At 36.9% G+C, this 17,237-nt stretch overlaps 1 long non-coding RNA gene across 1 annotated transcript; it reads right to left on the bottom strand.

Annotated features, from left to right (window-relative positions):
* Positions 1–6,552: 6,552 nt before the first annotated feature.
* Positions 6,553–16,822, bottom strand: LOC140848181 (uncharacterized). Its single transcript, XR_012128733.1, has 3 exons — positions 16,683–16,822; positions 14,806–14,924; positions 6,553–6,952 (listed from the first exon to the last, which is right to left on the bottom strand). It is a non-coding gene; the product is annotated as an uncharacterized lncRNA (long non-coding RNA).
* Positions 16,823–17,237: the final 415 nt, after the last annotated feature.

Here is a 17,237-nt window from a genome sequence, read left to right as displayed (position 1 = left end):
TTCTGTACTTCTTTATCTGGCTTTTGATTTGTATCCTTTAATATCCTTTATAATATGCTCATAATCTAGTGAAAACATTGGTTTCCTGAGTTCTCCAAGCTGCTCTAGAAAATTAATCAAACACAAGGCAGTGGGTCATGGAAATCTTTGATTTATAGCCAGTCAGTCAGAAGCACAGATGACAACCTGAGCTTGTGATTGGCTCTGAGGTGGGGCACATCTTATGGGACTGAGCCTTTGGCCTGTGGGATGTGTTGCTGTCTCAAGGTCAATAGTGTCAGATTTGAGTTGAATTGTTGGACCCCCAACTGGTGTTGGAGAACTTCCTGGTGTGGGGAAAAAACTCACACATCAGAATTGAGTGCAGAATCATAAAAGAAGAAAACTAACATTCTGGACTATGTTCCAAAAATTCATACCGTTTCTTTTAATTATCACACTCACTTTTCCAACTTGTGAATCTTTCAAAGCAGGCAATCAATAACAGTAATTTGTTTCTTCCAAGAGAAACCACAGTAAAACTCAAGTTGTTAGAACTCCGGTGTCTCAGACTCTGAAAGTCACATGCTTTAGTATCTCCGTACTGAACAGAGGAGAAAAAGGACTCTTCTGCAACCAGGGAAGGAAAATATTCAATCAGAAAAATCTGTTAACTTTAAACTGCAAAGGTAAAAAAGGTAGCAAAACCTCAACTCAAGACTAGTGACATGAGTAGCTAGGACATACGCTTAGTGACACAGTAACATATAGTTGCTATGAATATCTGACCAAAAATCTCCCTCATGATCCCCAAATCATGTGCACAGCTGCATTTAATGAGTTACATGAATCATTAATATCAAGCTCAACAAAGATCTTGTCTAAATAGTAAGAAAATTATATTATACAGATGACTGTATTCCTCAGGCAGTCTGGTTAAGAATTCAGCTTCCTCAGCGTTAGAAAATATGGCACTGAAAAAATTATGGAAGTTCTTCTAACTTTATGCTCAATGCCATTGGTCATACTTCTTGAGAACCAAATGGGCAGATACTCTGTCAAAGATTTTTGCTCTTCCCCAATTTCCATTTCTGGTTAGATCTGGAATGGGAAAGGCTCAGATAAAATAGCATTTTTTTTTCAGTTTAAAATTTTAAGTCAAAATGGAAGTAATTTTTAAGAAATTTTAAAAATCCAAATCCTAGGATTACAGAATCCTAACTGATAAATTCAATTATCTCTCCCTCATCTATTGGCAATTTTTGTATGTTTCAATTTAGCTCTCTCCCATATACTCCTGTCTTAATTCTACTTGATATCAACCGTGTTTTATCATAGGTGATCCTCTGTATATCCTGACCCCTCAGTTCCTTGATGCCTCTTCTCTTGTGACAGTGCTTTCCACCTGAACTGTTTCTATCCACAACACTTTTGACACCAGATGTTTGTTTTTTTCTCAACCAATGAATTCTCCACTCTCCACACATCAAATGGATGTACGTACTAAAATTCAATTCAATCTTGAAACTATTTACCTTGCAGTTTGTGTCGTATCCCACAAGTGACACAGTCCCACAAGACTGTTCTCCATTCCAGACACCAATGGCAAGTTCAGGGTTTCCTGTACTTCTAACCCATGGGTTGTAAATCAGAGTTCCCGCAAATGCCTCCTGCAGGTTTAATAATGCCCAACCTGGGTGTGTCCTTTTACAGTCATAATGTAGGCATGATTGAGTGAATTGACAATGGCAAAATGATTTGATCTCTGCCCCTCTCTTCCCTCCCCAAAGGTCAGGGTACATGGATGAAAATTCCAGCCCTCTGTTGGTGCCTTGGTCTTTCTGGTGGCCAGCACCCATCCTGAAGCTATATTGGGGCCCTTCGTCACATCAGTCATCATTAGCATAAAGTCATGTACAGCTGAAAAGGGGGGGCTTATTCTGAATAACAAAAGATGTTCCCCTCACTCTTGTCCCTCAGGAAATTATAAGGTTTTAGGAGCTCTGTGACAGGCTCTGGGGACAAAGACCAAGTATCTATTTCTTATGTCACAGTATCACACCACTCTTACCTTGTTCATGTTCTCCTAGAGGACACACGCTAGACCCATGGTTCTAATTACTATGTACAGCAAAAAAACACCTGAAAGTGTGGTAAAATAGAGATGGCTGGGCCCTGCCTTCCTCTGAGTCAGTAACTTGGGGATGCAGCCTAAGGATGTGCAAGCCTAACAGATTTCCAGGTAATGCTCAGGCCACGCTTTCTGGATGACTGAATGAGACACTGTCATTACTTATAACAGCAACTCCTCTGTGCTCACAATTTCATGTACCGCATTCTCTGAGCCACTCCTTTAATCATTTCCTTTAATTTTCTGACTTTACAATCTTTCAGTCTCTCTGGGACCTCCAAACTGTTATCTTCTTACATTAACATTGACCCATACTTTGTTGATGTCCTCATTTTCCTGTTTTCTTGTATTCTGTTGCCAGTCATTCCCTTGCATATATCCTCAACTTCCTTGTTCCCTTTTGCTTTGAAATAATTAACCCTGGTTAGATCCAAATTTCCATCTAAATTTTGTTTATTCCTGAGTAACTGGATGTATGGAGCAAGTGGACTCAAAACATGCTGTCTTCTCCTGCTTTAAAACTGTGACTGAGAATCTCAGTCTGTTTATCAGTTATACTATCTACGCCCCAATCCATTTACTCCCTAAACCATTGAAATTATAATTTTGCATTTTCTCCTGTCTGTTAAACCTTTAACATCTCCCCAGAAATCATTCTCTTTGGTTCCTACTTCCCTGAGGATACCGAATCAACTAGAGGAGAACTTTCAGACTCCTAAAACTATTCATACTCACTTAACAGTATTTGCACCCATGTAGTCTGCCTTTTCTCTTTTACTACCCATAAACTACCTGGCTCCCATCTGTATATTCTCTAATAATCCTTGTTTTATAGGTGAAGAAAAAGAGAATGGAGTTAAAGTTGCTTGCTTCTTATAACATAGTTTAGATTTAAGCCCACAGTCTGTTTCTAGAGCTGGGGCTTGAAATTGCACATTTGGAGTTGAGGGAGCCCAGTAGAAAACCAGGACTGGAAAGATCCTAGATGAAGCTGCTGACTGAATAGATCCATTTATTATTATGAGCCCTTTAAAATAGTTGTTCAGCATTCTCACTTGGACCAAAATCATTCATTTGAGAGAGCTGACTTGGGTTTGAGATTTTGGAAGTCTATGAACAAATACTCTCATGCACCAACTAGAGATAAAAGGCTTAAAGACAAATTATCTTAAGGACATTTAATTGAAAACATTTAATTGGTCAAATGCAACTTTAATAATTGTCTGTTATCTGATCATTTCCAATCTACATGAGTTGGAGCAGTAGGGAGAACCCAGAGCTTTCCCAGATATCTGAACTTAGGGAAGATTTTATATCCCAGAGAAGAAAAGGGCTCAGAAAGGGAAGGTTGGATACATATAAAATAAACCTCAAAAATTTTACCTTTTGGATAAAATATTAATTCTCTGCAAGAAAAACTGTCTCACATCTGTCAGTGTGTTCAGCAATATTTCATGTAATGTGTAAGTTCTTTTTTAGCAGTCAATAGTTCAATAAAAAGGTTAGTTCCTGAGGATTTTTTTTTATCAGAATCTCTAAAAGCATCTGCAAATGCTAAAACTGTCAATTTAAATATCCAGACAATGCTACATAAAATAGCTTTATACAAATGTACATGCTTTGTGACAGCATTGACACTATAGCTATTGGCTGGTGGCTTTGGTCTTATTTCATTTCATAATGACAAATCTAGTAAAATGAAAATTCTGAAATGAATTTCAGGGTAAGTTTCTCAAAGAGATCAATTTCTATGTAATTTAATCTTTAAAAACAAAATCTTCCCTAGTCGCTTCTTAAAATACTACCCATGCTCTGACTTTCACTAAACCCTGAAAAAGTATCTTTATTTATGTGCAGCTATTGCAAAGTGGATGCTCTGAATGTCTACTCTGTTTGGGTGACTCTTTAGTCTAATTGCTATAAAATATTAAATAAAATAGATTGGTGGACAAATGGAAAATTTGAACTTTATGCACTAGATTTTTACTTTGTATTACCAACTTGAAAACTAGATGCATATAGTAGAAGTGACATTCATTTTACTACATCATAATATATTTCAGGCTTTTTATCTTCAGCTACAAAATTACCCCATCCTTTTAATTATGTTAACAGCCCTTTGTCACCCAGCATTGCCTATCCACCTCCACTAATTCACAACTCTATTTTATTTCTCCAGGGGATACATTTCTGTTAGGTAGAAAGATAGACAGGAGCAGCTGGAAAAGGGAAGATAAGATTCAAAGAAAAAGCCCCCCAAAGAGATCCCATTGGGGTACAACCAAATGGAACTAAGGACTGCCCAAATCCAACCTCAGCATGGGGAAGGGCCATGCTCACTGAGAGGGAGGACTGTACAGATGGACCTGTAAATCAAATAACCCCACCTTGTCAGTCAAAGAGGTGCCTCCTAACCAGAATGCTGTATATAGGCCTCCCATCTCAAAGTTACGGGCCTTTGTCTACCTTGACTCTGGCCCACTCCTCCCTTGGATTTATTTATTCAAATAAATATTCAAATAAAACTTTCCCTTTGCTTTACTACCGTGTCTCAGCCTTTTAATTTTTTGTTGCAGGGGGTACAAGAACCAAGGAGAACAAACTCAACCCATAACATATTCATAGTCCTGCCTTGTTACAGGTTTATTTTTTTCTTCCATTTTTTTTTTTGACTGACATCCAAATTTTTTGGCTTTATCTGAGATTTTCACTTTATTGTTTGTCACTTCCCTTTTTCCTAGCTTTTCATAATTTACTGTGGTTCTATCTGCCTAGGCTTTTAGTTCCCTTACAGATTTGTTTTCAAGGCTTTAAACTTTTTCATTTTATTTTTAGCTCATGATACTTGCAAAAGTCTGTACCCTTTTGATTTTCACTTGCTTCATTGACACATTCTTGTATTTTGTTTTCATTTTAAAATACCAGAAAGTAAAATGTCTCAGCAGCTTGGTGAGTGGAAAAGTTTATTTATAATTCAAAAAATTTTACTTTTTGTGAGATATTTGCTAATACATTAAAATCTTGTGTATAAATTGTGGAAAAAAATCTTAAAATTTCTAGGGAGTTGATTGATATTCTTTTATCATTCTATGTAACTGTTGGTACAATATTTTTATTCCCTCATTCAGGGGAAATAATTAACATCTAAATGGTAATGTATTACATATTATTAAAATACTATTAAGCAACTGGACATGAAAAGCATTAAAACAACAAAGTATATAATTTATTTTATTCATATTAGACATTTTTCTTCTCCTGAAAATAAAGAGTAACTAGTGGTATGCTGGCAGACTGACTAGGTAAGAGGGTGGGGAAAAGATAAAAATACCTGATTTGTAGAGCTTTCCAGTTTCTATGGTGTGAATACTATCACCATGGCCAATTTCAGGATATCAACAATTTTAACAACCAGCTCACAAAATTTCTGAAAACTCATATTTTTATATTTCTAATTACTAGTTATCTAGTACGGGACTTCTTTTTTTATTCTATGTTATTTCTATCGTATAGTGTGAATAAAGAACAACTTTTACTTGCTAGTAACTCAAAAAAGCAGGATTTTCTTTTGCTATTTTGATAATTTTGCCAAAGTATAAAACCTTAAGTTAAATTTAGTGAATATCTGAAATTTTCTATTCTATTGTTATAAAAACTTTAGAATTGTCCTTGTAAAGAATAGCAGAAAGAGAATAAGATGATTCTTAATTGCTGTCTCAATCATTCTTGGTTTATAGTGTACCTAAATCAGAGGCAAAACTCTCAATTTCAAGTTTATATATATATCAGTTGTCTGATAGAAACTAAATTCTCTAACGCGTATAATATGAAGTTAAGAAACTTAAAAAAATTACTTTAATTTCATTGCTGGAAAGTTTGTGAATTTAAATCTCAGCTTACTGTGGTGGGCCTATTTACTTTCTGCTGACAGGACAGTATCTTGGGGCTTGTTTTCCAAGTCAGTTCTAAATATGCAGTGTATAAAAGTCTCCTCATTATGCTTGGACGTTATGGTAGATAAATGGTATCTTCACAAAAATACATTCATTCTGATATTGAAAATGCCTACTTAAAATTCTGCATGAATAGTTTTATTGAAAAAAATATGTAGACAAGTCATTAATTATACACGCAGACTTGGAACAAATTCTTATAAGAAGTATAGCATTCCTTCCATTAAATGTGTATATTTTATACAAAAGTTAGTGAAAGTCTTCCTGAGGTTAGAAAATAAATCTTAGAAATATAACCACTCTGCTATCCTAAAGGTAATTTCTTACACTATGACATGCACATACGTTTAGATATTAGCTTAAATAACTAGACAGTATTTCAGTGCATTTTTCTGTTTTTTAAAACTCTAGTCATTAGGAGTAAGTTGCTCAATTATCTTCCTAAATTTCTTTTTGTTTATTTATAATTATTATTCTATTTTGGTTCTCCTTTGGGATTGTGAAATATCTTGAGTCAGAAAATGCAGAGAATATTTAGATGAGTGAGAGTGCATCCCTTCATATATACAAATCTGTAAAGTACTTTGTTGTAGATTTTACCTTGATTTGAAGTACAAATTTTATTCAAAGCACCTGAAGCATTTTCTAGCTCATATATTTCACAGTAGTGTAGGGTTTATTGTTCTTTTGTTTGGAAGGAGATGGCAAACAAATAATTATTTTATTTCTTACAATTTTAACTTTGGTATTGTAAACTTGCCAATTTATGTGGACTAATAAAGAGTCTTTACAGGTAAACTCATAATCCTTTTTTTCTTTTTCCAGTTTCAAAGTACAAACAGGAGATGGGTCCAAGATGGCAGCCGAGAAAAAGCCTGAGAAATTCATCCTGAGGAAGAACAGAAGTCTGAGTGAATACCTTCTGTGTAACAAGGGATGTAATAAAGACAACATAAAAATAAAAATAGTAACTACATATACACAAACAGGTAAAGGAAACTTTAAAAAATACAATTAATTGGCCAAAAAGAAACTCATAAACATGCCATAAAGTCCTTAATATCTTCAGGACCAAAATGGATTGAAAACAAACATTTATAGGAAAAAACTAAAAAGCTAAAATATGTGACAAGTGAATTCTTCTTGCTATCAAATATATGACTAGCATGGCTTTTCAATTAAGTGCTAAATTTTTCTGAAAATGTATTAGATGAAAAAACTTCCAAAGAGCTCTTTCTGCATGTCATTCTTGTGACTGGAATGAGAGAAATGTCCTGTTAATTTATTAGTGGACTCAAATTAAGAAATCAGAGTTAAATCCTTATCAAGAAACATTACAGTAGCTTGTCATATATAAAAATATGAGCCATATTGCTTATTCAAATTCTAATTAGAAAATTCTCTTTACTCCTTTTTCCAACATGAAAAATGCACAGGCAATCTGCAATCTAGTCACATAAATCTTATTTACTATCACTGCAAATACCCAAGACCAGGAATACAGGATTCCCTAGCCAAAATCCTAAAGAAGTTTCTCAGTACAAAGGAATGGACATGAACTGTTTATTGGGGCTGGTACTTTGGATGTATTCTTTTGGCCATTTTACTCTGCCACTGACAAACAAAAGTTAGAGAGCTGTATTAATCACTTACCCTAATTCAGATAGATAGAAAAATGAGTAATCCACAATCTTGACTTCAGTTTGCCTGGAGTTGATCCTTTCTGTCCTGTAGCTAAATCGTTGGTAATTCAGGGGACAGTCCCGACTGACATGAACATTGTCGTCAATATGCCTAGTGCCTGCCTGACTTAATTCTTGGTTCCATTTGTTTACAAACTTGAACTTGTTTTTTTTTAAGTAAATGAACATTGGCTACTCATTAATATTCTCTCATTTTTAAGTTTCTGTGTGGTACCATTTTGCTTGGCTTTTTATGCCTCTAAAGTCACACATTATTCTTTGTAGCTTTCTCTTTCCTCATATTCTCTTTAAATTAATTCTGGTTGCCACCCACCACCTCCGCCAGGAGCTGACCCTTCATTCTTTACTTCTCTATAGTACATTTGAGTGATTTTTATTTACAATCATGGTTCAAAAATAACTGTAATTTATGGCTCTTGAATCTGTGCCCATATAATCAACATCACTTCTCAGCTAGAAACCCATGTGTGACTCCCTCTTGCTCTCAAACTCAGCATGCGCATTACTGAGCTCATCCCCACTTTTTGGCCCATTCATACCCACTGATCCAACTTGCTGCTCTTCTGGTCTTCTTTATGCTGTTATTAAGATCACACACATGGTCATCAGAACCAGACAGTCCAGTGTCATTGTCACCTACCCAGTCATCCCCCACTTGCCCCATTTGCATCTGTCACCCCCTCTTGATCTTACCTCTGAAATCTTTTACCCCTGTGTATCCTCATTTCTCTTGCTATTGGTACATCTTTTATGGCCTCTCACTTGGGCTGTATTATATACTCTTTTAACTGGTCTTCCCTTTAGAATTGTAAAAAATCAAAACTCTTCTTCTGAAAACCAATAGAAAACCAAGGTTCTTATTCTGAAATGCAAGCTCTTTAGGATGTAGGTAGAGCAGCTGTCAGCCTTGGCTTTTCATTGAAAACACCTGAGAAACTTTGTGAAAACACATGCTCCCAGGTTACTCTCCTTGAAATTCTGACTTAATTGGTCTGCGGTAGGATCTATGTGAAAGTATTTCTAAAACACTCAAGGCAATCCAGGTATGCAGGAAGAGCTGAGAAGCTCTGTTTCAGTCTTTTTGTAATCTTTCTTACCTGCTCTTTTTTGGAGCCTGAATGCTCCTCCTCCATTTGCTCAGGTCCCTGTGACTTTGCACACCTGATTTTTGGCTAATTCACTCTTTCTTTTCAGTTATTTCCCACTTCTATTCCCACTTGCTCAGCAATCTGCTTAAACTGTGTTCAAAGCATCTGAACAGTCAGTGCCACTAACACACCTTCAAATGAATGCCTTTGACTTCTGTTTTTTTAAATGTTGAAGCATGCACACTTTGTTGTAGTTGCATTTGTTCTGTCTCCTCTGCTAGGCTTTTAGCTATTTTAACAGGGGAATGTATATTATTTTGCTTGAAGTTCTCACTCTATCCCATTGCTTGGGACAGATGAGGCACTCATTAAAAGAGTCTAAAATTGATGTATTATGTACAAAAGGATTCTATATCTGGTATTATTTAGGGTCAGATGACATCAAAATTATTCAAAGTTCCAACCCATCCTTTACCACCTCCCACCCTCCCTTTCATCTGCCACAGACTTATAACCAGTCTGCTTTCGTATTCTTGTCTCTGCAATCTTTTGACACTGTGGCAGAGTGATCCTTTAAAATGAAACATTACAGAGATGTCCCATAAAGACAGTAAGACTCTACTTTGGCTACTTCCCAAGAGGATTGCCCTTGTTCTTTGAGCTGCAGCCACATTAGCCTCCAATTCTTCATTCTCCCTGTGCTGATTTCACTCCAGGGGCCCTTCTCCCTCCCCCACACATTACATTTTTCTTCCATCTCTTCTGTTGCCTGTGCTTCATTTCTAATCACCTGGTCTCCTTTGCCCTCTGGTTTTCTGTTGAGTTCAGCAAATAAGGGTCAGGGCAAGAGACTGGAGGACTGGTAAGAAGGATCCTGGAGTATCTATCCTCCACCCTTTCTCCCTAATGTTTTTCTGGTATGGTTGGTTTCTTTACAGGCACACCTCCTGGAGGGAACTCTTCTAACACTAATTCTCTCACCAGGTTCCACGACACAGTTTCTTCTTTTTGCCCCATTGGATTTAGGGATGTTAAGTGTTTCTCATGGTTTCTAGTTCCTGGGTGTCCCTTACCAAGTCTTGTTACTTCCAGATAGCCTTTTTATTAAATTCTTTTAAGCTAACCATTTTCTTTTGGTGCCACTTGGTTTCTGCCAGCACATACCAAGTGTGCTTCCTTCTCAATGCCTTTGTACTTGCTGTTCAGGTATCTAAAAGTTGCTGTTCCTAAATATTTTAACTCATCATTTATATCTCTTTTCAGGTGTAATTTCCTCAGAGATGCCTTCCCTGGTCACCCTACTGAAAGTAGCCCCTTAGTCCAACCCCTTTCACTTTATCTCTATTCCGGCACTATTTCCTCTCTGGAATATCTGACTTTATCATCTTATTTGCGTTGTTTGCTTACTTGCTCATTCATTCATTGACTTTACTCTAGAATGTAAGCTGCTTGAGAATGATGCTGACCCCAAAAGAGGTGGCTCAAAAAGTCATTACAAATTCTTTTTTATTAAATCAATAAAACTTGCTTGTATTACTGAAACTTCTGGTACTCAGTCCTTTCACAATTCTAATCAAGTTCCCTATTCAGATTAGTAAGTTCTTCACTCATTTTTATTTGTACTACATTCATTATAATTTTTTTCACTAGCTGGTAAGATTTATATGTTAATATTTGATTTGAAGCAAACAATATTCACATAAATATCAATTGTCTATAGCTCTATTTTTTCAAAATCTATTTCAATGTATTTCATGACACTCAAGGATTAAACACCTTTAACTCCTACAATGTGTCCTTGGGAGGCAGTCATGTTACTTCTTTAGTAGAATAGAAAAAAAATCACAGGTGGAAATAGAATAATTTATGCCATGTGCCTTGTATGATTAACTCCTTTCTTTTGGAAATCCTTAACCTCTGCTTCCTAAGTATTGCATTTTCCTTGTTCTGCACCCTGCTTCCACACATCTATTTTTTTGACAAAACTCTGAGCCATCTTGTTTTGCTACCTCTGAGGATGCTATTGACTTGCATTCACTGTCATCATTTTACAAAATCCTCATCTCTGCTTCCTGAAAAATTCAGTGTCACTCATACCTAGGCACTTTCAATGATACCTAGTAAGTGGATGACTTTTTTCAACCTGAGACTGTCCCACTTGTTGATTCTCACACTTTCTCTGCATTCACTTCACCACCCTTGTGTGCATGGGTTCTGGCGCTGTGGATGCTGAACAAGAACATTGTGTCCGTTTCACCACTTGTTAGTGGCACTGCCACTGTTCTGATTTTTCTGCTTCCTTAGTTAGGTTGCGTGTGTTTGTTTTATTGTTTTTAGTTTTCTTTTCTCTCTTAAACCACAACTTTCAATCATTTTCCTGTTTTCTTTACAGATAGTGTCATTTCTCTTTTTTGTTTCCATGGTCACTATTCACATCTATAGCTTGGTCACCTCTTTTCTGAAGCACAATATTGGTAAGGACAACTAATACTTTATTGAGTACTTACTGTATACCATACAGTAACCTAATAATTTTCCATGTCATTTCAGACTCAATAAAAACTTCATACATTTCTGACCATCTTAAACCAATGAAACTTATCTGCCCTTATTGGGCCTTTAGAAGACCCATGACTTTCCAAAAGCTCCTCCCAACAGCTTTTTAATCACTTTCTCTTACTACATTCATGCTGACTACCTATTGTATCTTCTTTTCACATTTAAGTGCCAAAATTAACCATAGACTGTAGACTGAATTCATTAGGATTCTATATAATTATTCAGATCACAAAATCACATAACTATGAACATCGATTTGGGAGGCCCTTAGAGATCATTCAGTAGAAAACAGATCTACTCTCTGACATTTATAAAAGGTGGTCTACTGGAATTCTATTAAACAAAAAGTACAAAACTTTGTGAAAGAACTGATGTAATTACTGCTAATATTTTTATGAACTGGCATTCTTTGAGGTTCTTTTTATAAAATTTGTAGATCTCTGTAAAAAAAATCTAACATCTGTTCTGGCAGCTTTTATTTTTTCCTTTGAATTAAACATGGAATATCCTAAAGTTATCTACATTTTTCATGAATTCAAAGCACTCTTCATATTTCAAAGTGTATTCTTGAAGTTCTGTATTGTGTTAGCATCTGCCTTGAAATGAGAGGCCCAAATAACAATCATACTGTTCAGCTTGTGGCCTGACAGTATATTATATTAATGTTTTAATTACTCTTTTTATGATGTAATGCTTTTGTCAATCTTACTATAATTTTTACTTGTGTGTTTAGTGTTAACAGAAATTAAGCTTATAGTAGATGAATTCATTCTGATCTTTGCAAAATAAAATTCTTTTAAGTTTCTTGTCCTATATTAATTTATTTCATTAATCCATCTAACATTTACTATTGAACAAATTCTAGGTATGCATTCTATTATAGCTGCTAAAGATAATGAAAAAGACATAAAAATCTTATTATATATAGAGAGAGCAAAACAAATAAACCAAAACTTATATACACATCATGACATGTGTTTCAAGTTTGGGTATCTTAAAAAAAAAGGTTTCATAAGCCTAAATATAGAACTTGATACTTATTTCTACTATATTTGATTTTATTACTTAGGCATTTTACTTTTGAATCTTGGAATAAATAATTCAACAGTTTGCAGTCCGTATCTTTATCCATGTCATTGGTAAAAGTAATGAGTAAGCAAAGTCTAAAGGAAAGTGGCACCCTGAGATATTACTAGAAACCTCTCTCCAAGGTGGAAAAAGGATAAGAACAAGGGTATTAAATACAGATGTCCTCAATAAATAAGAGTTCTCCAGAAAAAATACAAACAATAGGATAAATAAAATAGAATATATTAGATTTATTATGAAGAATTCACTCATATAGTTATGAAAGCTTAGAAGTCCCACCATCTATTGTGTGCAAGCTGGTGATCAAGGAAAACCAGTGGTATAATTCCAGTCTGAGTCTGACGGCCTGAGAAACAGGCACACTGGTGATGTAAATCCCAGTCCAAGTCAGCTCAACCAGACAGGCAGGAAGGGAATTGATCCTCTCTTCCTCTGTTGTTCATTCTGTGGGCCTTCAAGTGTTTGGATGGTGCCCATACACACTGAGGAGGGCAGTCTACTGAGCCCACCCATTTGAATGTTAATCTCATGCAAAAATGACCTCATAGACTCACACAGAAATAATGTTTTAATCTGGGCATCCCATGGCCCAATCAAACTGACACAGAAAATTAATAATCACAGCAGGTAAAATCAGGATGAGCTTGAAATCCTTTCTCTCTGCATAGACCACTTACATCATTCTGCTGCATAGACAAAACCCAAAAATTCCTCTTCAAAACAATATTTACCAAATTTTCCTTTATTATGTTTATGTGATAAAATTATGCCATCTCTCTCCAATCCTGCCTGATATTCAAGGCAATCTGGTATAGTAAACAAGACCGTAAGCCATATTTTGGGGACCCACTAACCTGATAGTTGCCAAGCCAAGTTTTTGGGACACAAAATAAGACAAACAAGACAGCAATAGTTGACCCTGAGAGATAAACATTCAGAATCAATGTGTACCTGAAAGCAAGTTCACAAGTCACAGTTCAAAAACCTGATTCTTTGTCTGCCAATCTGAATTTGGAAAGTAAGGGACACATGAAATTTTACCATCCTCTCTTGACCAGGCACCAAAGATGAGATATGGGAGAATTGACTTTGATAAGAATTCTGAACTTCTGCTGGCTTCTGCCGGTTTTCCCAGGATCCCATCTGTAGGCTGTGGGGCAAGGGGAATGTCCCAGTGTTAGGAATGTTAGGTAGGAAGATAAGACATGAGCAGCCAGGGAAGAGGAAGATAAAGTTCCAGGAAAAAAACTGCCCAAACTGTGTAGATTGGGGTCCCACAAGAAGACGACAAAGGCCTTGCTGGGAGATAATTTATTGCTTATCAGGACCAGGCCAAACCTGTCCCAACCAGGTCTCAACACAGGTGCAATGGGACAAAACTAAGAACAGCTCAAACCTCACCTCATCATAATCTCAGTAAAATAAAATTGTGGTTTTGCTCTCTCACCATGAGCTTTTCTTTGTGCATTTTGGTAAAACATGAGGAGTGGGTAACTAGAGTTGTCAATCAAATAACCTGACCCTGTCAATCAAAGAAGTGCCTCCCAGCTAGGTCGCAATAAATAGCCCTCTTCTAAAAGTTCGGGGCCTTTGTTTACCTTGACTCTGGCCCAAACCTCCTTTGGAATGTATTTAGGTAAAACTTTCGTTCTGTTTTATTACTGTGTCTCTACCGTTCAATTCTTTGTTGCAGGGGAGACAAGAACAGAGAAAAAACTCAGCCCCTAATAACAGTAGGGCCTCATCCTAGTCACCAAAAACTATAGACGAAGAAAAATAATTTTCCCTCTATCCTTGAGTGTGTGGCTAGACAGTTTTTCTCCAGGGCACCTGATTCAATGGGTAAGCCTGCTTAGGTTTAGAGTTTCCTCAGTGGTCACTGTAATTCAAGATTATTTTTGGTAATGTTAACCTGCTGGTACAGCCTTTCAACGGAATTTTATTCACCTCTGTCTTTACACCAGAACCAGTCCAATCCCAGATCCAGTCCGGTTTCTACGCTAGACCCAGAGCGACCCTGGACGTGGTCTGGTTTCCAAGTTGACCCATTCTGACACCAGACTGGTAAGCTTTTCAGACAGATCCATTCTGACGCAGTTCGATTTCTAAGTCAGACCCATTCCACCCTCGACCCAGTTTGGTTTATAAGTCGGACCCCTTGCGTCCCTCGATCTGGTCTGGTTTCTTAATTGCACTTAGTCCTAGTCCAGTGGATTTCCAGACTCAGTCAAAAGAATGCTCAAATTAAGTCTGGAAGCTCGTAACGCGAAAGCTGGGGAGCTGCCATCCACGAGGTTACCCACCTCTTCCAGTCAGTCGGAAAGCAGCGGCAAGCTCCGGGGGCTCGCAGGTATCCGCCTGATGGCTCACTTCTCCTGGAGCCTATCGCGTTTCTTCTCAGTTCCCTCTTCTGAAACCAGAACTGTTCAAAGAAAAACTGAGGCATTTTAAAAATTAAAAGTTTATTTGAGCAAAAAATCAATTCAAACAGGGCAGCATTCAATCTAGCAGATAGCAAGGAGCTCTGAGTTGCTCACAAAGTGAAAGCCAGAACAAGGTTATACTAAACAAAAAAGCAGGTTGGTTATTTACAAGATTCCTTCAGGGGATGGCAGGAGTCTGTCAAGCAGACTACTTAATTAATGCTCATCAGTTGATTACTTATCGACTGGTTTAAGATTCCATTTCTGGGAAAGCTGAAACTCAAACTGAATTATATCTTGGTTTGGTGACATGAGACTTATCAGTATAAGTGTCTCTTATTTGTCTTGTTCTGTGTGTGTATGTGTGTTTTAACAATTATTACTTGCTTAGTCCCTTCAGTGAAGACAAAGCATAGGATAAGTTGAAAGAACAAAAGGCTAGAATGTTGGTGAAGTTCGGTCCTGTGAGGTTAAAGGAAAGAGTCATGATAATTCCTTTGACAAATGAGATCCAAAAGTAGAATCTGGGTCCTCAAAACCTATTTCCAGATCAGAGAGATAATGAAAGCTGGAAATGGCATAAAATGATCCAGGAAGGCAGATGAGTTTTCTAAGTCCATAACTTAAAAATAAAAGGAATTAGTTCTTTTCTTTTTAGGGGTATCTAACTTTGAAGTCAAGCCATTCTGAGTGCAAATTCCTTTGAATTTTGAAGTGATCACCATGATATTTACTCAGTTTGCCTCCAGTTTGACAAAGGCGATTGCTATTCCTCAGACTAAAATCCATGTCAGGAAATATAAAGCAATGTGTTTTTGGTTGCTCAAAAACTAATTTTCAGCATTAAGGAATAAGTAATTGCATATGTGGTCCTCCATATACTTGCTCTTTTGAGTAAAATACCTCATAGTTTGCTTTCTTTTACTTTTCAATCTACTGAAAATTTCCAGCTGCTATCACTGGGTCATGCATAATCAATCAAATAGACCAAAAAGCTATTTGCTGTAATTTTCTATCACTAAGCTGCCTTTTGGGAACTGTGTACTTGGTCTGCTTCACTAAGTAGTCAAATGCATGCAAATGTGTTTGGTGCTCATGACTTTCTTTTAGGTAGTCCCTCAGGTTCAACGACCAATTTTTTTTTGCTTTTGTAGGTAGGTGACTTTATGTCTTTTTAGGCTTTCATTGTAATATTAGAGACAAGAAAAATAAAATTCACCAAGGAGTCAAAGATAATTGCCAGGACAATATTTTAAGTGATAATTAACCACAGGACTCTACTGTCTGGGGTGAGTAGAAAAAATATTTTGAATAATTCCTTTTTCTTTAAGATCACTTTGAAGAGTTGAATGTATTTTTTCATAAGTATCTGTTAAAGTGTATTTTGCATTCCCTCTGATCTTGGGGTTTTTATGTTGTGTTCAATGAACTGAAGCATTGCATTACAAAAATAAATTTTTACACAGTTGACAGTTTGTAGGTCTCTGAGGAACCTATTCGATTAGTGTCATGTCCTGGTTCCCCATAGTATTCAAATTCACACAGAATTGCAGATGTCTTAGAAATTGTATGTAATAAACCAGGAAAAGCATCATAAAATTCTTGAAAGAAGGGGGGAAAAAAAACAGGTTCCTGTATGATCTTATAAAAGTAGCCTAGAACCTGGCATTTAGTTGATTCTCAATGAAGGTGTATTATCTGAATCAGCTAACCTAAGATCACAGGGCTATACTTTTAATTAGATTACCAAAACCTACCTATGACGGACTCGGACAAAGTTACGTTTTTCTTCAAGGACAGCTGGGAAAATCTCACTTCTAGGGAAAGAGAGCTCATCAGTTAGATATTATAGAGCCCAGGATTGTGGTCACTGAGGGGAAGTTGGGGTTCCTATGGCCAGGATCCTCACGGAACTTAAACCACTTGATGATGTAACTGGTCTGTTGCTAGGCTACCACTTTCACACCCGTAGGCAATAAGCTATTATTGCGTTGTGTAGAGAGCTCCGCCCAGTGCTCTGGGCAGAGGCAGAGATGCTAGTGCTCCACCTCCCGCTGGGAGAACAAGCTGGATAATAAGCCCTTTCGCCCCAAGAGCATTTCACTGTCGTTTCTTTGGTGACATTGAATCCATAGTGAGCTTGCCCGGGGCTGAAACCCATTGGCAACACAATTGGCAACAGTTGGCAGGGTTCACTGGTGACCAAGAAAAGAAAAGGCTGTCCTCATGGGAGGGGTGTTTCAGCAGGCTGCACCTATGGACAGGGAGACACTCGAGTGTTCCCCCCCCCGCCCCCGTGGACATGTATTATT

The sequence above is a fragment of the Manis javanica genome, chromosome 3, assembly GCF_040802235.1.
Source record: "Manis javanica isolate MJ-LG chromosome 3, MJ_LKY, whole genome shotgun sequence".
Classification (NCBI taxonomy): domain Eukaryota; kingdom Metazoa; phylum Chordata; class Mammalia; order Pholidota; family Manidae; genus Manis; species Manis javanica.
Note: the sequence above shows the minus strand (reverse complement) of the source record. Positions and strands in the feature narration are given on the sequence as shown.